The 20303-nt window shown below is 45.5% G+C and overlaps 1 long non-coding RNA gene across 1 annotated transcript; it reads left to right on the top strand.

The window, feature by feature from the left end:
* The first annotated feature begins 6313 nt into the window (after nt 1–6313).
* Nucleotides 6314–9976, top strand: LOC111092656. Its single transcript, XR_005379279.1, has 3 exons — nt 6314–6794; nt 7197–7271; nt 9925–9976. It is a non-coding gene; the product is annotated as an uncharacterized LOC111092656 (long non-coding RNA).
* Nucleotides 9977–20303: the final 10327 nt, after the last annotated feature.

Raw genomic sequence — 20303 nt, 5'->3', positions numbered from 1 at the left:
CATTCATTTGGAGAATATAAAAAATAGTGAAAGGGAATAAAGGGGAAAGGAGAAAAAATAAGTGGGAAATATCAGAAAGGGAGACAGAACATGAAAGACTCCTAACTCTGGGAAATGAACAAAGGGTGGTGGAAAGGGAAGGTGGATAGGGGGTGGAGGTGACTGGGTGGCGGGCACTGAGGGGGCACTTGACGGGATGAGCACTGGGTGTTATTCTATATGCTGGCAAATTGAACACCAATAAAAAATAAATTTATAAAATAAAATAAATAAAATAAAATAAAAAGAGGGGCTTCCTTCCTATTCCGTCCTCTTCACTTATATGAGTGACAAAACAGGCAGAAAATGGAGTCAGGTCTCCTGTTCTCCCACCCAAGTCATATCAGAGGGATGGAAGCAGGGCCATGTAGACATAAGGAGGTTCCACCCAGGGCCTGATCCACCCAGGGCCAGGAGGGATCAATTTTTACTTTCCTCCTTCTGGGAGTCACCTGACAACCAGTCCTTGTCTACATGTTGTTGGTCAAGAGTTTTCTGGCTTGCAAACACATTTACACTGAAGAGATCTCATGCCATGTGGCCACAGTGGATGTAGAACATTCTAGTTGTGGGAGATGAGAGGGGCGCAGACTCCAGTGCTTGATGACCTTAGCACATGGGGGCTGATCCCAGAGTCAAGGTGCTCCTTGCTGCTTGCTTTCATGGCCCAGAGGACATCAGTTTGAGAGTTTTCTGAAATGGCCTTAGAATTCTCAGACCCAAACTCATGGGGACAGGAGCCCTTGCTTGTCTGGGGTGTGGGGCCCCACACTAAGCTAGGTTCCTGCCCAGACTCTAGTCAGGACCAGGAAGGGAAGGGTGGGCTCCTCAGAACAGTGAAGTATCCCCTCTCTTCCCCTTTGATCTGATTACCTCCAGTACATGTGTCCAGGGTCATGTTGTTCACCTCTGCTTACAAGTGGCCCCTGCTGGAATTCCTCTGGGACCTGGGTGTGGACATTCCTGCGAGTGTCCCTAGGAACTTAACAGAGCTGGCATGTGGGCAGGAGCCTAGGGACAACTTATAAATGAATGGTCAGATTGGGACAGCAGACTCCTCTGCAGGAACCACCAAGGTGTGGGGGGGTGGTCACATCTTCCTCATCTTTGGATCCTAGACCTGGCCTATCCAGGGGAGGTGGGGGTGGGTGGGCAGCAGCTAGCCAGACTTGCTGCTCTTGCTTAAATTAATTAAAGTCAATGAAGTTACACATTCCATCCCCCGTCATACCAGCCACATGTCAGGTGCCCAGTAGAGCATGTTTACAGCCCAGACCATTTCCGTGACCACAGACGGCTCTCCTGGGCAGCTGCTCCGGGCCTGCATAGGGACTGCACCTGGACCCCACCTAACCCAGCGTGTGTCCATCAGAGCTGGGATCTCAGGTGGATCCGTGTGCAGGTGAGAGCTGTCATGATCCTGTGGAGATGGGGAAGTGCCAGGTGAAGGGGGATCCTTTCTGTCACTGAAGGTTTGCAACTGTGGTCACTGTCCTGTTGAAGGGCTCTAGTCCACGGAGCCCAGGAAGGTCTGAGGACTTGGAGGAAGAGCAGGTGTTGCCAGGTAAGCCAGCCTGGCCTCAGCTAGAGTAGCAGCAACAGGGGAAATGCTCTCTAATAACCTGATGCCCATGCTTGTGTCTCTAAAGATTGGGTGGTGGAGAGTATATATCCCTCCAGTACTAAGGATGAAGACTCTTCAGATAGGGAACCCAGTCAGGTGGGAATCAATGGGAGATGGTTCCTGGGAGCAGTCGGGATACATTTGCTGCTTTGTAGACTGACAGTGGGAGGTATGAAATCAGATAGGCAAAGGAAGTAAAAGTATAGAATGGTTTTGTTCTTTTTCCCCCCTTTTTAAAGATTTTATTTATTTTAAAGAGAAAGAGTGAGCAAGTATACGAATGGGTGGGAGGGGCAGAAGGAGAGGGAGAAGTCGACCCCACGCTAAGCAGAGATTATGCACAGGCCTGATTCCAGGACACTGGGATCATGACCCAAGCCAAAGACAGAAGCTTAATGGACTGAGCTACCCAGGTGCCCATGTTTGGTTCTTTTGGTATAATAGTAAGAGGTATTCTGTTTCTGGGCTTTGAGTGTGCTCTGTAATCATATTTTTTTTATTTGGTATTTAAGATTATCTTTCCCAGAAGACCAGTTCTGGCTCCCTTTGTCACTGCCAAGCATGAAAGCCCTTGGTTATGTTTGATTAGCATCTTTTGGGAATAGAGCAGGAGAGGTTTGTGTTTGGGTTTTTTGCACTTACCTCTGATGGAGGCAATCTCTGGAAACACAGCTCTCCCATACACATCTGACCCTGGAGACAGAGGCTTCCGTCTGAGCCAGGTGCTGGGGGAAGCTATGCACCCTCTCCCTCTGCAGCTTCAGAGGGAGATGAATTGTACACTGATGAATGAAGCAGCACCTGCAGGGTCTACCGTCAGGCCTGCCCTTGGGTGAAAGGTGCTCCCGGGGTGGGCAACTCAGAGAACATTCCCTCTCAGCCTCCTGCACCTGCTCCCGGGTCCTGCTGCAGAAGTGAGGTGGGTGGCGTCCTGGAGCACATTTCTATCCTCTCTTACCCCAGACCTCCAGTCTGGCACATGAATAGAATCTGCACCTGTCTCCATGTGAGAGAGGCCCATGCGCAGCCTCCTGGAGACTGTCCCTGGCTGGCAGGAATCGTAGAGGCCTCTGTGAAAGCTGCTGGGCTGGCCACATTCAGTCCCTCTCAAAGTCCTGCAGATCTGGTCTCCTGGGACTGACTAGGCCCAAGACAGAGGCTTTGAGCACCAGAGCCAGAGTCCCTGCTTCTGTCAGTACCTGCTATTCCAGCCACACAGTGCTGGGCCTGCTCCCCACACCAGGGTCCTGGCCCCACCTGGGAACTTCCCTCAGGCCTGCCCAAGGCTCCCCTGCCTGGTCCTTCCAGGGCTCAGGGCAAATGCTGGCAGACAACCTGAGTTTATGTGGCCACATCCGTTTTAGAAAGTCCATCATCCCACTTTTAGACTAAAGGAAATCAGGCAAGTTACTTTACATCTACTGTCACCATTTCCTCTGTGGGCTAGGACACTTATAGGCTTCTATAAGGGTTAAGTGTGTCTCAAGTATATAAGATCATGCCAGGTACAAGGCAGTCAGTTTATATGCCCAGTGGGGTGTCATGGCCACATGCAACCCCAGGCTTCCAGGCCCATGGTAGCTGCCCTAGTGTTGGCTGGATTGGCTCTTTGATCAACTGATTGATTAGAGACGGTGGCAGTAAACCTATAATCATTCTTCTATTGTCCCCACATCAGATAACAAACTGGATGTTGGAGGTGACAAGAGAAGGGAAATGAGAAATTAATGATTAAGAGAAAGAAGTGGAAGTGAAGGAGGAGGGAGTAGAAGGAGGTAGGAAAACATGGGGACAAAGTCATGGGCACTGTGGCTGCCTCTTGGAACAATGGGATGACAAGCTTTGCTTTCTGGTCCCAGGAATGGAATCTGAGACCTGAGAAGGGCCCAGAGACCCTGGGCCCTATCCTTATTACAAGGGTGAAGGGATCAAGGTCTCAGGGGTGGGCAGGTGGGGGGACTACAGAATGAGGGCAGAATTGAGTTCTGGGGTTGAGGATATAAATCTCAGGAGCAGTGGCCCATATCTTCCTCTCACCTTGACTGTCCCCTTTCCTTTCCCCAGGCCACCCCATCCCCGTTCCTGTGGTTGTACACAAGGAAGACAATTTCACAGATTATGAAGATTTAGACCCATAGATCAACAATCTGTATGTAATTTGTTTCCTCTTTCATCTCTTTATACTTTCTTATTAAAAAAAATCATTTGGAGGGACACCTGAGTGGCTCAGCGGTTGAGTGTCTGCCTTCGGCTCAGAGCATGATCCTGAAGTCCTAGGATTGAGTCCCACATTGGGCTCCCTGCATGGAGCCTGCTTCTCCCTCTGCCTGTGTCTCTGCCCCTCTCTGTGTGTGTCTCTCATGAATAAATAAATAAATAATCTTAAAAAAATCATTTTGAGATAGAGCATTTAAGCAGGGGGAGGGGCAAAGGGAGGGAGTGAACCTCAAGCACACTCCCTGCTGAGTGCAGAGCCTGACACTGGGCTGTATCTCAGGATCCTAAGATCATGACCTGAGCCAAAATCCCACATTGGATGATTATGTGACTGAGCCACCAAGAGCCCCTATTCTCTCTCTTGTTGATAAACTCCTTTTTGTAGTTTTGGCTAATTTCCTCTTTCCTGCTTTTTATGATTCTCATCCTGACCTGGTCTCATCTAGTCACTTGATGTCCTTGGATTTTCAAATTTATAATCTTTCTCTTCAGCCCCGATCAACTATTTCCTTAGAATTTTCCCGGTTTCTGGCCCCCAGTCTGCATAAAAAATTGAATGTACAAATGGGCCATAGCCAGACCATACATAAAGATAGGTTTCTGATCCACAAACAATCCAGGAACCAACCCATCATCTTGTTGTCAGCTGAAGAAGCAGGACTACTATATATAAGTCAGGCTTGCAGGAAGTTTGGCTGCTGTATCTAGCAACTGGCTTAGGATTCTATACCTTAACCTTCATAACAATTGGCCCCAAATGACCATATTTATATTTGAGAGTGTCTTTCTTATCCATCTTTGCAACCTAGGACTGACTGATCAACCAGAAACAAAACCAAAATACACTCCCAACAATCACATAGGATGCCTTGCTTCTGGACCGCTCACTACATCCTCTCCATACCAAAAGCCTCCCAACAGGGAGTAGCTGAAGCCTTTCTTCCCCCGTCCTCCCCAGAATGAGTTCCCACTCTTCTGTCTGATGTTGAGTCTCTGCCCAACACAAATGATGGTGGCTGACTCCCTTGCTGTAGGGAGCTCTGAGTAAATATTCTCTGCTTGTTCTCACTTGGTTACTTTTGCTTTCTGCACAGGTAATCACAGAGATCCCACTGAGACCCCATCTAATTTCCCTGTTGCTTTAAGACCCTAGCCTTCAAGCAAGTAGTGCTCACAGAAGCCCCCTGGGCCTTGCTGCTTGCAGGTTGTTTGGTCCATGATGACATGGTGAATGAGCACTGGATCTGAAAGTTGTTCTCTGAGTGAGTCCCTATGCTACCAAACTCGGTATGACACCTGGATCTTGTTTTTGGTTCCCATTTGTTTTGGCCTCCTTGGTGGAGTCAGCCCATTCCTTCTTGTTCCCCTTCTGCTGTCTTTTTTGTTACAATTTTGCGTTGTGCTGTGTAAAACTGTTTTTTGTCATAAGAAGAATCAGAGCATAGAACCACGAATTGGCCCTTGTGAATTTTGTCTGAGCCAGCCTCACATGCCAATGAGTTTGGTGACCTCGCTGGACTGACATCCACTCTGAGGAACTTTGCTGAAAGTTACCAATCAACTGGGAGAACAAGTTGAGGATCCCCTGCTATCACAATTTTGTGTCTGGAGAGTATTTTCGGTTTTCTATCATCTGGGGAGTACAGGTCACTGGGTCTGTGTTCAGAGGTGACCAACTGTCATTTTGGGGTTCAAGGCATGAGGTACACAAATGTTCTACTAACCAGCTCTTTTGGGTTCATCTAAACCTAAACTCTCTCCTCTACCAAAAAAGAAGTCTGCTTTTCACATGTACTTTCATCAGAATCTTTTTATTTTTTTAACATTTTAAAATTTAAATTCAATTTGCCAACATATAGTATGAAACATGCCACAACATGGATGGACCTTGAAAAAATATTATGCTCTGTGAGGTAAAGCAAGCACAGAAAGACAGATATTGTATGATTCCACTTATGGGAGGTTCTTAGGATAGGCAAACTGTTAGAGACAGAGCTTAGCAAGGGCTGGAAGAAGTGGGGGAGGTGGTGTCATTTCTTCCTGGGTATGGAGGTTATGTTGGACAGGATGAAAAAGTTTTGAGTGTAGTTAGTAGTGATGAGTGTACAGTGTGTGAAGGTAATTAATGCCCTGAATTGTATACTGATGAATGATTAAAAGGGATAAATGTATCATCATGATAAAAAAGTTAAAAATAAAAAAAGTTAAAAATCTAGTGGAATAGGTGATGAATACAGTAACTGCATATAAGAAGCATGGAAGGGGATCCCTGGGTGGCGCAGTGGTTTAGCGCCTGCCTTTGGCCCAGGGCGTGATCCTGTAGACCGGGATCGAATCCCATGTCGGGCTCCCGGTGCATGGAGCCTGCTTCTCCCTCTGCCTGTGTCTCTGCCTCTCTCTCTCTCTCTCTCTCTCTCTGTGACTATCATAAATAAATAAAAATTTAAAAAAAATTAAAAAAAAAGAAGCATGGAAGCCAAAATGATCTTGTAATATTTGAAGAAGTGGGAATTTTGCTAGGCTTTAAAATGGGCAGGAGACACAGGACTCCATCATTGAAACAACATACATTTTAGTGTTTGCCTTTCTTTAGATTGACCATTTCACGTGGATTAAGTTCCCCTTAGGTAGAAAACCAAAGGCCTCATTTCTCATTTCCATCCTGCTCCTCCTCGATGCCTGCCTTCAGCCACTGAGGAGGGGAGTCCAGCAGCTGCTCAGTCCTTGCCGGATAACCAATGACATGCATACATTCTCTCCCTGTGTCCATAGTAAGCAAAGCTCTCCAAGTAATTCCTGAGTAGCACCTCCAGTGTCCTCACAGCTTCTCTATGTCCTCCTAGTGCCTTCCAAGGGCCCATCGGAGGAGCTTCCCAGAGTCCTAACAGAGGAAGGGGCCCCATCTACCCCCAAGGTAAGCTGACCTGTCTTTGAGATTGAAACTTTCCCTTGTTTCTTTCTTCAAAAGAAAATATGACAAAGTGCATTATACATGCTATCCACAATTTCCTTGTTTGGGTGGAATGTTGAGCCCATTATCAACTGACACCTGATTCAAAAGGGCATTTAAGAAGTTTCAAAGTGTATGGTGGTGAGCAGTTTCCTCAGCAGAAAATTCTCCTCCTTGAAAAAGAAGTTTGTATTCACTGATCGAAATGGACTTGAGAGATCTGCCATGGAAACCCCAAGCCTTTTCTTTTGAGGCTATTGACACAAGCACTGTGTCCCACCTGATTTGGTAAAATCAGGAGAACAAAGATATGTGTAAACAGCATACAAGATGATGTGATCTTCATACTGTTTTCTTTAATCATAGGTGGATACAAGAATAAATGAAAATTGTACATATTCTGGAATCACTTGTTGAGGAAGGATCTCAGTGCTGATGAAGGTGGGGCTTTCCTGTTTGCTTTGGCCTGCAGGACTACCCTGACTCTGGGTTCCTGCTGGGGAGGAGGGACAGGGGTGCCGTCAATGCTCAGCATAGAGCTATGGCCATGTTCTGTGGGTTCTGCAAGCAACTGTGTCACTTAGGTGGTGTGGGATTGTGTGTGTGAGTGTTGTGTGTATGTGTGAGTCTATGTGGTATGATTGGGAATGTGAGTGTGTGTGTTCCTTCAGGAGGTATTTCCCATGTACTCAGCACAATTCGAGGGTCAAATTTCCCCCCCAAATGTCATCACCACTGCACACTTTACATATAGCACTGCATTGCTCCCTCACCATAGCTGGACCTGAGGGTTTGTTGGCTCTTCTCTTTCCTTGTGGAGATGGTACAGAGAGGGATGGCCCAAACTCTTGACCACCTAAGTTGTAAAAGCCAAAATGTGAACTCACAGTGTGGGTTTTGATGCTGTTGCTCTGGGCCACTGACCTGCACTTATCACTCAGCCATTGGATCATTAGCCATAGAGCAAGGGAGTTCCAGCATCTGTGTACCTGACTGGAAACATAAATGTATAGAGAGGTCCCACACACTGCTATCATGCTACAGTGGCCCCAGTGGTCCCATCACTCAGGGCAGCTGCATTTACCTGTCAACTAAAATGCTGAGGACAGAATCATCCTAAGATCGGGGACATAATCCTGAGAGCAGCAGGGTGCACCCTGAGTTCTTATTTCCACAAGTTCTCCACTTTGCTTTCCCAAGGACACTCCAATGTCATTACTGCCCTGAGCACTCAAACTACTCCAAGACCACATGGGCTGCTAAGGCTCTAGGTCCCTGTGTGGATGGTGGAGCCGACCTGGTAGCCCCTGGTGGAGCCTCTATGTGCTGCCCTGTGGAGAGGGAGGAAGAAAGGCTGTGCAGGTACAACCTGCCCCTGGAACTCCTAAAGCCAATGTGCTCCTCTTGAAGGAATGCATGGAAGGCTCTGTCAACCAGAGGTGGTTTGGTTGGGTGGGTGGCATGAGGCTTGCCCCTTTGGAGCTCTGAATCTTGTAAGGACTCCCCAGGCTGAGAGATGCTGGCATTTTGGCCTCTTGTGATCTCCAGATTGAGGAAGGCCCATCAATCTCCTGAAGTCACAGGACTCACTGTATGTCCCTGTATTGTGCCCTCTCACTACATTCTTCCAAAAAACAGACTTGGGGCTGTGGTCAAGGGCCTCCTGGGGCTGGGGATATGAACTTCCCTTCTCCACTGTACACTTTGGTAAGTGACAGTCACCTTTCTGAGCCCATGGTCCTCAGGTGTTAAATGGGGACAATAGCACTCCCTTGGAGTTCTTAGGATTTAATGAGAAAACAAGGCCTGGAGTAAAGGCCTAAAACTATTGCTCTCCCCCACTCCTCCCAAGTGCCTCATCAGGCCTAGGAGACCCCTAGTTGGTCTCTCCAGAAGCCCAGCCCTGCTGGTTGTTTGGGGGCAGAGCAGAAAGGATAGCTAAGGCCACAGGTGGATCCAACAAGAACCCATTTCCCTGAACCAATACTTGGGAACTCTGCTGGCTCAGGCACCTGGGCACTCTCTGGCCTCCAGGAATATTGAGACCCCACTCACCTGTGGTTCTGAACCTTTTCACCAATTAGGCCCTTTTGGGCAGGGAAGTCTCTTGAGGAACAGATTTCTAAGGGTCCAGATTTTAACTTCAGGGCTCTTCACTTTCCTGCAGCTGGCTTACACAAGCTCCCACCTCCACCCCGCCCATTATCCTCTGATATATCCCTTCTGTTTTACTTCTCCACACTCCACTGTGCAAAAATTTTTCACTTTTCTATTTGTAGAGTCAGCCATTCTTGCTTATATCTCAGCTTGATTTCACTGGTGTTCAGGATGGCTTGATAGTTATGTAGATAAATTTAGGGGACCAGCTGACATGAGGACCTCTACTCCACCATCTTCTATCCATCTGAAATATGCTTTTTAACAGGCCTAATCCAAACTGATTCAGGAGGTTAGTCCATGAAAACTGTCTTTCCCCCAAGAAATTCAAGTTTGTTTTCCAAGTAAAGTAAGCTTTATTTAGGATCACCCCAACTACAGACAACTAAGCTGTCCCTCTTTAAAAGAATGCAAAACAAACTTCAATCCATACAAGGAAATACTATTCTAATAAAAAGTGATTGGGCTTTTGGGGAGCCTATATGTCTCAGTCGTTTAAGCTTCTGACTCTTGATTTTGCCACAGATCTTGACATGAAGCCACATGACAGCCATGTGCTGAGCCTGGAATCTGCTTAAGATTCTCTCTCCCTCTTCCTCTCCCCTCCCCCCTACACTTGCACTATCTCTAAAAAATATTAATAATAAAAATAATTGATCTATCAAGCCACAAAAAGTCATGGATATATGTTACCTGAACAGTTAAGAGTGAAAAAAGTAAGGAAGTCCGAAACAGCGACATATATTATGGCTCCAAATGTGAGAAAAAGGAAAGCTATACAGATGACAAAAGCTCAATGATTACTAAGATTTCTATAGAAAGTGCAAAAGTATTAATAGTTGAATCATGGGAATTAAAGGCAGTAAACCTACAGTGTACACAGTGCATGCATGATTTTTTTTTTTTTTTTTTTTTTTTTTTTTTTTATTCATGATAGTCACACACAGAGATCGAGAGAGAGAGAGAGGCAGAAACACAGGCAGAGGGAGAAGCAGGCTCCATGCACCGGGAGCCCAACGTGGGATTCGATCCTAGGTCTCCAGGATCACGCCCTGGGCCAAAGGCAGGCGCCAAACCGCTGCGCCACCCAGGGATCCCGTGCATGCATGATATAATGCATTTGTCAAAACCCACACTATGGCACAGCATAGAGCTGACCTTCATAGAGATGGTAGACTTCACCAAATAACAATATCACTCCATTGGTTTCTTCTTCATGAGAAATGTCCCACAGTGATGCAAGTTTTAATAATTATGGAAATTCTATGCCAGGGAACAGGGATATAGGAAATCATTTATATTGTTATTCCAACTTATTCTAAATAATAAAGTCTATTCATTAAAAAGTACTGAGATCAAATTTTGCTAATGTTTAACAACAAACACTGGCTGCAAAATATCTACCATGGAATGAGATCACATTTGAGTTGGAAATTAAATTTTTCTACTGTCATTGTAAACTATTGATTCACCAGAAAATTAAAATGTACACACATGAAACAAAAATAACACGCCTTAGTATTTTGTCTTAAGTACGCCACACTGAGTGAACTAGAATAATGTTTCATTTTATTATTTTTTAAGACAGAAAGAGCATGAAGAGAGGAGGGGCAGAGGGAAAAAGAGAAAATGTAAGCAGGCTACATAACCAACATGGAGCCCAACATCGGGCTCAATTTCAGGACCCAGAGATCATGACCTGAGTAAAAAGAGTTAGAGACTTAACTGACAAAGCCACCCAGCTGCCTCAAGAATAATTAATCTTGAATCAACTCAGTGAATGAATTTCCATGGTATCTTCGATTGAATCATTTGTATCCTATGTCCTTTGTTATCTCCAAGATACGGGTTTTGCTGGCCCACATCCTCAAGAAGATAGCAGATCGATTTGAACTGTTAGGAACGTTGTTGTCCCATGTACTTGAATAGGATCCTGGGAAATGCATAACAATACAATGAACTGTTGACAGTTTGCTGTCAAACCATACAAAAATGAGTTATAATCTTTTCAAAGTTCAAATATTTGATCCCATTACTCATAATTTACCTTGTAGAGCCACCTGTGGGAGAGTGTGAATTAGAAAGGTCTTGGAGTTGACACACATTTAAACTACCCAAAAAACTGTGGAAGGAGCCTCGGTGTCCATCGAAAGATGAATGGATAAAGAAGATGTGGTCTATGTATACAATGGAATATTCCTCAGCCATTAGAAACGACAAATACCCACCATTTGCTTCGTCGTGGATGGAACAGGAGGGTATTATGCTGAGTGAAGTAAGTCAGTCGGAGAAGGACAAACATTATATGTTCTCATTCATTTGGGGAATATAAATAATAGTGAAAGGGAATATAAGGGAAGGGAGAAGAAATGTGTGGGAAATATCAGAAAGGGAGACAGAACGTAAAGACTGCTAACTCTGGGAAATGAACTAGGGGTGGTGGAAGGGGAGGAGGGCGGGAGGTGGGGGTGAATGGGTGACGGGCACTGAGGGGGGCACTTGATGGGATGAGCACTGGGTGTTATTCTGTATGTTGGTAAATTGAACACCAATAAAAAATAAACTTATTAAAAAAAACCTACGCAACAATGTAACTGCTGACTTTAGTATGAAAAACAATAGGGAATCCTCAAAAGACTGTAAGAAGCACTACATTTGATCCAGTAATTCCAATTTTGGGAAATATATCCCAAAGTCTTGACATCCAGACTTAGATATCTATGTTCTATTTTTCGTATATTTTTTATTGGAGTTTGATTTGCCAGCATATAGTATAACACTCAGTGTTCATCCCATCAAGTGCCCCATTCAGTGCCCATCACCCAGTCACCCCATCCCCCCACCTACCTACCATTCCACTACCCCTTGTTTATTTCCCAGAGTTAGGAGTCTTTCATGTCCTGTCACCCTCTCTGATTTTTTCCACTCATTTTCTCTTCTTTCCCCTTTAATCGCTTTCACTATTTTTTATATTCTCTAAACGGATGAAACCATATAATGTTTGTCCTTCTCTGACTGACTTACTTCACTCAGCATAATACCCTCCAGTTCCATCCACACTGAAGCAAATGGTGGGTATTTGTCATTTCTAATACCCGAGTAATACTCCATTATATATACAGACCACATCTTCTTTATCCATTCATCTTTCGATGGACACCGAGGCTCCTTCCACAGTCTTCAAACTTTTGATCCTTAAGTTCTTCAGCATTTAGCTAGAAGAACTAATTGAGTCAGAGTGGATTTAGAAATGTCTTAAAGTTGCTACATACTTAAAATACACAACAGAGAATGCCAACTGATGCAGTCACTATGACAAACAATACGGAAGTCCCTCAAAAAATTTGAAAAATGTAGTCCATATCATTTGATTTTGTCAAATAAGTCCCAAAGATTTGAAATCTGACCTTCAGAGAGATATGTGCACATGTTTTGCAGCACTCTTCACAGAAGCCAAGAATACAGAAATAAAGTCATGTCTACTGGTGAGCAAATGGATGAAGAAAATGGAGCCTATCCTACCATGTGATATTACCCTTCTTAAAAGGAAGGAAATCTCAAAATTTGTGACAACACAGATGGCCCTGGGAGCCATAAGGTTAATAGAAATAAGCCAGGCATAGGAATACAAATAATGCATGAGGTCACTTATATGTGGAACAAAACAGTCAAAGACATAGAAGCAGAGAGTATAATTGGGGTTGGGAGGAGGGACAAAATGGGGACATGTTGGTGATAGGGTGCTACCTTGTGGAAAGCTACCTTGCAACTGTTAATCAGCCTCCGATTAACAGCACTATAGTATATGCTTGAAAATCAGTGAGAGATTAGTTCAAAAGGTTGAGTGTCAAAGGCAAAGAAGAGGAGAAACCTTAGCAGACAGTGTGTGTGCAAATTCTTCTATGAGATGAGACAACAGAGAAAGACAGAACAACATAGTCATTGAGAGCATGATGTTGGTCCCTTACCAAGAGTTATGAAAATGATTAGTGGTGGGTCCAGAACAGGAATGGAGTTGGTACCATGGGAAGAAGCATCTCATAACACCTGAGACTTCCCTTAGGCACCATAGATCACGTTCTACAACCCTGGCCCTGGAGTTCCCTTGGTTTCTTTCTCAAATCCTCCTGCATTAAGTACACTGGGGGAGATATTCCATATCTTGGAGGAGGTGCTTGAGCCAAGAGAAAAGTGCATATCCTAACTCAGTTTCCCAAATCCCACCCTGACCCAAAACACAATGCACTTTATTTATTTTTTATTTTTTTATTTTTTTTTACTTCTTTGTGTAAGACTTCTTTTTTTAAAAAAAAATTTTATTGGAGTTCAATTTGCCAACATATAGCATAACACCCAGTGCTCATCCCATCAAGTGCCCCCCTCAGTGCCTGTCACCCAGTCACTCCCACCCCCTGCCCACCTCCCTTTCCACCACCCCTTGTTCGTTTCCCAGAGTAAGGAGTCTCTCATGTTCTGTCTCCCTTTCTGATATTTCCCACTCATTCTTTCTCCTTTCCCCTTTATTCCCTTTCATTATTTTTTATATTCCCCAAATGAATGAGACCATATAATGTTTGTCCTTCTCCAATAGACTTATTTCACTCTGCATAATACCCTCCAGTTCCATCCACGTGGAAGCAAATGGTGGGTATTTGTCGTCTCTCATGGCTGAGTAATAATTCCGTTGTAGCCGTGGACCACATCTTCTTTATCCCTTCATCTCTCGATGGACCCCGAGGCTCCCTCCAGAGTTTGGCTATTGTGGACGTTGCTGCCATAAACATCGGGGTGCAGGTGTCCCCGCATTTCACCGCATCTGCACCTTTGGGGTAAATCCCCAGCAGTGCAATGGCTGGGCGTAGGGAAGATCTGTTTTTAACTCTTTGAGGAACCCCCACACAGGTTTCCAGAGTGGCTGCACCAGTTCACATTCCCACCTACAGTGCAAGAGGGTCCCCCCTTGTCCGCATCCTCTCCAACATTTGTGGTTTCCTGTCTTGTGACTTTTCTCCATTCCCACTGGTGTGAGGTGGTATCTCATGGGGGTTTGGATCTGTAGATCCCTGATGTCCAGCGATGCGGGGATGTTCTATTGTGCTTTTGGCCGTGTCTCTGTCTTCCCCTGTGAGATTTCTGTTCGGGTCTTTTGCCTGTTTCACGATCGGATTGTTTGTTCCTTTGCTCTTGAGTTGAATATGTTCTTTATAGATCTTGGACACTAGCCCTTTGTCTGAGCGGTCGTTTGCAAGGATCTTCTCCCGTTCTGTAGGTTGTCTTTTACTTTTGTGGACTGTTTCTTTTGCTGTGCAGAAGCTTTCGATCTGGGTGAAGTCCCAGTAATTCCTTGTTGCTTTTGTTTCCGTTGCCCTCGCGGATGTATCTTGCGAGACGTTGCTGTGGCCAAGTTGAAAAAGGGGGTTGCCTCTGTTCGCCTCTAGGCTCCCCCGTAACTCCCGCCGTCCCCAGTCCCTGCGGGCCTGGGTGCTCTGGGGTGGGGGCGCGGACCTGCACAGCTCGGGGCCGGCCGCCGGGGAGTCCTCGCTGTCCTGGGCCCTGCCGCCTCCGCCCGCCCCGGGGGGAGGCAGGACCGCGGCCGTGTCCCCCGCCCTGGGCTCCGGGGCCTGTGCTGCCGGCATCGCGCTCCCGGGGCCGCGGCGGGCGCCCGAAGGCAGCAGGCGCAGCGCCCGCCCGCCCGGAGCCCCCGCCTGCCCCCCGCGCCCCCCGCGCCCCCCGCGCCCCCCGCTTCTCCCCGAGGCCCCGCCGGCTGCGGCTCCAGCGCTGTCCCGAGCTCGGCCCGCGGGCTGTGGGGCGCTCTGCCCCGGGCGCGCCTCGTCTGCTCGTGACCCCGGGAGCCTGGGGGCTCCGCCGCCCCTCCTGGGGTTCAGCCCGACGCCCTCCTCTCCGGGGCTGGGCTCTAGGGGCGCCCAGGCTTTCCCGCCAGGCTGGAGCCACCTCCTCTGGCCCGCAGCTCCCCACCCCCCACCTGCCCCCAGGCTTCTTTTCTTTTTTTTCTTTTCTTTTCTTTTCTCTTTTTTCTTTCTTTTGTTTTCTTTTCTTTTCTTTTCTTTTCTTTTCTTTCTTTTCTTTCTTCTTTCTTTTTTCTTTCTCTTTCTTTCTTTCTTTCTTTCTTTCTTTCTTTCTTTCTTTCTTTCTTTCTTCTTTTTTTCTTTCTTTCTTTCCTTTTCTTGTTTATTTCTTTCCGCCTTCCTGTCTTGTTAAAAGCCAAAACTTTTCTCTCTGTAGAGTTCTGGCTGTTCTCTTTTTAAATCTCAGGTCGCATTCGTAGGTGTTCAGGATGGTTTGAAACTTATCTAGGTAAGTTGGTAGGGACAGGTGACTTGGGGATCCTATTCCTCTGCCATTTTGCCCCCTTCCTCTCGAATTCTCTGGTGGTCAATGATGAGCTCTGGCTGAAAGCTTTGTCACATTCACTACATTTACAGGGTTTGTCTCCTACGTGATACCTTTGATGCTTTGTAAGAGATGAGCTCTGAATGAAGGCTTTTCCATATTCCTTACAAATACATAGTTTTTCTCCAGTATGAATGCCCTGATGCCCAATGAAGGTGGGATGGTCACAGAAGGACTTTCCCCATTCACTACATTGCTACAGTTTCTTTTCTGCACAGAAGCCTGCTGAATAATCAGGTTGAAATTTGGTGTCAGGCTCCCTACATGTGTACAACATATAGGGAGATATTTTTCTCCTGTAGGAATTCCCTATTGTCAAACAAGAACTGACTATAGACTGAAGCATCCGTCAAAAGCACTGCATTTATAGGTAGTGATCTCCCTGAAATTGTTCTTTTTCAGTATGACTCCTTGTCCTGAATGTCTCTGTAAGTGGTCCTCACATCCCCAAATTTCATGTAACAGAGTCCCAGGTACTGTTTCCTGTTAGTCTTTCTATGGTTGTTCCCTAGAATGAATCTTCTTCAAAAATGTCCCACTGGGAAGTTGATCCCTTAGTTGATCCCAGGTCTGGTTTCTCAATCTGAAAGCAATACAAAAGTGGCAGTTGGGCCAGGGACATGCCATGAGAAACAGTATCTATAAGGCATACGTGCTGCCAACAATTTTCAGACTCATCTCTGTAGTTTATTTATTTTTTTGACATTTTTTAAATTTAAATTCAATTTGCCGGCAGATAGTATAGCATCCAGTGCTCATCCCATCCGGTGCCCTCTTCATTGCCTGTCACCCAGTCACCCCATCCCACCTCCTACCTTCCCTTCCACAACCCTTTGTTTCCCAGGGTTGGGAGTCTCTCATGGTTTGTCCCCTTCTCTGGCTTTTCCCACTCAGTTCCCCTCCTTTCTCTTATGATCTCTTCCACTATTTCTTGTATTTCACGTATGAGTGAGACCATGTGATGGTTGTCCTCCGATTGACTTATTTCACTCGGCATAGTGCCCTCCAGTTCCATCCATGTCAAAGCAACATCTCTGTAGTTTCAAAAGGGGATTAGAATAGAGAGGTGGACAAGCACGCAAACAGATAATACAAGTTGTACATAAGAAAATCAGAGAGGGTGACAAAACATGAGAGACTTCTAACTCTGGGAATAGAACAAGGGGTAGTGGAGGGGGAGGTTGGTGAGGGGATGGGGTGACTGGGTGACAGGCACTGAGGGAGGCACCGGACGGGATGAGCACTGGGTGTTATACTGTATGTTGGCAAATCGAACTCCAATAAAAATATATACAAAAAAAAATGAAAAAAAATCGAATACCATTCCTTTACCCAGGTTTCTCTATTAATGTACAGAGGCATGCTAATTATTTTATCATCCCCAATCCCTCTCTGGTCGTTTCTTCATTCTCTTTTCAAAGATTCTCAGCATTTTCTTTTTGTCTTAATTAGGCTGCAGGTGGTTTGGCAAGAAAACAACTACCTTGGTTTCTTAAAGAACCACGTCTTTATTTAGTCTATATTTTTACCTCTAGATTCATTGATCTCTTCCATCAGCTGGCTTTCATTAGGCTTATTTTGGTGTATGATTGTGAAAATGTAAATACATACATACATAAATACCTACATAAATGGATGTCTAGATCCAAGATATTTACAAAATGTTTTTCGAACTTGCACTTAATTATCTCCAGCTTTTTGTCTGTGTATCCCCAATTTTCCAGCTTAAAATTACCACCTTCTCTGGCAGCCCAGGTGTCTCAGCAGTTTAGCACCTGCCTTCCACCCAGGGCGTGATCCTGGAGACCCAGGATCGAGTCCCGCATCAGGCTCCCTGCATAGAGCCTGCTTCTCCCTCTGCCTGTGTCTCTGCCTCTCTCTCTCTGTTCTCTTTCATGAATAAATAAATAAAATCTTTTTAAAAATAAAAAAATAAAATTACCACCTTCTCTCCCATGTCCTCCCCTCCTTTTGGAAAAAAAAATATATATATTTATTTTTTTTTTTTAAATTTTTATTTATTTATGATAGTCACACATTGAGAGAGAGAGAGAGAGAGAGAGGCAGAGACACAGGCAGAGGGAGAAGCAGGCTCCATGCACCAGGAGCCCGATGTGGGATTAGATCTCGGGTCTCCAGGATCGCACCCTGGGCCAAAGGCAGGCGCTAAACCGCTGCGCCACCCAGGGATCCCTATATATATATATATATTTATTTATTTTAAAGACAGAGAGAGCAAGCGCAGTGGGGAGGGCAAAGGAAAAGAGAGAGGGAGAGGGAATCTCAAACCAACTCCATGCGGAGGGTGTGGAGCCTGACGCGGGGCTCAGTCCCATGACCTGAAACCAAGAGTCAGATGTTAGACCAACTGACCCACGTAGGTGCCTCTCCCCTCCCTTTTTTTTTTTTTTTTTGCCCAGAAAGAACACTGGCAGATTCCTGCAAGTCATCAGGAACCTCATGATAATCAGATCCACTCTGGCATTTTGGGTTGTTTATGAGAGTTATAAATCAGATTTATAATTCATCATCAAATTGAACCATTCATGCATCCATCTATTCTCTTTTGACATGTGAATTGAGCACATAGTTTTGGCCTGGCACTATTATATCTACTGGAGAAGGAGCAGGGAAAGAACAGACCCAAGTCCCTTCCCTCGAGGCCCTTACATTCTGCTGGCCAAAGACCAACCATAAGCAGTGATGTAGACTCTATGACACTCAGGAACAAATCCAGTGTGTGACCTGTAACACCAGTGGGCAAGAAGTGGTACGACTTTTTTTTTGCATGGCATGAAAGACCTACCAGAAAGAGTCCGAAGTGCCATGAAGGGGTAGGTACTTACCAAAAGATGCATCCCAGGTGTGCTTAATGCAGATTCAGGAAATCTTTAAGAAGAGCCTGCTATATCCGAAGACTGGGCTAGACTCAGGACAGGACATGCAACAAGTGCACAGTGATGTCTGGGAGTGTCTCATCCAATTCTGTATTCCAGAGTTTTCTCCTCTGATCTCCTTCTCTTCTCTCTACACCCTTTCATCTGGGTTGCCTTCCACCAGACAAACTAAAATATATATTTTTATTTTTAAAGATTTTATCTATCTATCCATGAGAGACACACAGAGAGGCAGAAATACAGGCAGAGAGAGAAGCTGGCTCCACACAGGGAGCCCGATGTGGGACTTGATCCCAGGACTCCAGGATCATGCCCCGGGCCGAAGGCAGGTGCTCAATATCTGAGCCACCCAGGCGTCCTGACAGACCAAAATCTTAGCAAACCAGAATACACACTAGTTATGGCCACTATCCAGCAAGCACCTTGGCTAGTTTCTATGGTGCTATCTACACAGCAACCTGGACACCCATAAACATCTTCCTTGGAATCACTTATGAGCACAAGGATTTTCCAGGAAACTCTTAGTGAGGGCTCTGCAACTCAGAAGAAGTAAATCATTATCTAAATTCAATCCAACCTCAAAGTAACAGGTCAATAGAATCTATTATATTCTGGAGCTTAATGCAATGACTGTAAAATTCACTTGAAAAAATAGCCAGGGATTTTCAAGTGCTTAGTCATTTGGCTTCTCTAGTCTTTAGAATAGTTTCAAGATAGAGCAAACAAGGGATCCCTGGGTGGCGCAGCGGTTTAGCGCCTGCCTTTGGCCCAGGGGGCGATCCTGGAGACCCGGGATCGAATCCCACGTCGGGCTCCCGGTGCATGGAGCCTGCTTCTCCCTCTGCCTGTGTCTCTGCGCCTCTCTCTCTCTCTGTGACTATCATAAATAAATAAAAAATTTAAAAAAAAAAAAAAGATAGAGCAAACAAAACATTGCATTATTGGCACCCTAGACAATGAATAATTGAGTTTGGGATTATGGCTAAGGGAGCATACAGGTATCTGTAGAATTATGATAGGACTTCAAAGCAGCAGGCAAGGTTAGGATTATTCAAGAAAAAGTTTCTTAATTAAAATGAGTGTCCAGTGGAACCTACTATAACACTGTATGCTAACTAACTGGAATTAAAATTAAAAAAATTTAAAAATGAAATGGGTATCCAGTGTGTACATGAAGGATTTAAATGCAAAACAATGCAATTATAAAAACTAAAGAATTGGTGATTTTAAAAAATGTCAAAGAATGACAGAAACTTTGAAGCAATCAAGAAAAAAGACTGACACAATAAATATCATTAAAAAAAATTACTCCCAACTAGAAGCTTACACATCACTGCAACCCACTTGTAGGGACGTAGACCCAGGAGACAATGATGGGAGGAGCCTAGGTTTGGATCTAAGGATAATCACATTAATTACAATTTAGTTGTATTGGCAAGAGCAGGGAATTGGTTAAACTATTGAAGGGTAAGAGCCTAAGTTTCCAGAGCTCCAAGGGCACGTCATTTGCTAAAGTCACCTGGTGGGTTAATCTGGAGATTGGTTGATGGGGAGGTCGGGTGGGACAAGATAGCAGTTAGAAACACCCACTCCCATCCAACTGAAACTCAGAGCCCCTATGAACCTGCCAGGTTGGCCTCATTTGGGCCAGATGGAGGCAGGGCCGGAAGGGGCTGGGCCAGCAGGGTTGAAATTGAAATTGAAATGAGGGTGGGTGCCAGTGGGCCCCAGTCTTGCTGATAGCCAGATCATCCCATTCAGCGGCCAGGCTAGTCCTACATCCACTTGGTGACCGTGGTAGGGTACAGGGCCTTTCGGAGAGAAGCTTTAGCCTCTTTGAACCCATGGATGTGAGCATCAGACTTTGTGAGGTTGGAGGAGAGGAACTCTAGGCTGCAGGGTGTAGGTGAACCACCCCAGAGCAGCCTCATTCTTGAGGAAGGAAGGAAGAAAGGTGAGTTGTGTCAACGGAGGATTCCGACTGCAGGAGCTCTGGAGTGTGTGTGCC

The sequence above is a fragment of the Canis lupus genome, chromosome 26, assembly GCF_011100685.1.
Source record: "Canis lupus familiaris isolate Mischka breed German Shepherd chromosome 26, alternate assembly UU_Cfam_GSD_1.0, whole genome shotgun sequence".
NCBI classification, from domain to species: Eukaryota; Metazoa; Chordata; class Mammalia; order Carnivora; family Canidae; genus Canis; species Canis lupus.
Note: the sequence above shows the minus strand (reverse complement) of the source record. Positions and strands in the feature narration are given on the sequence as shown.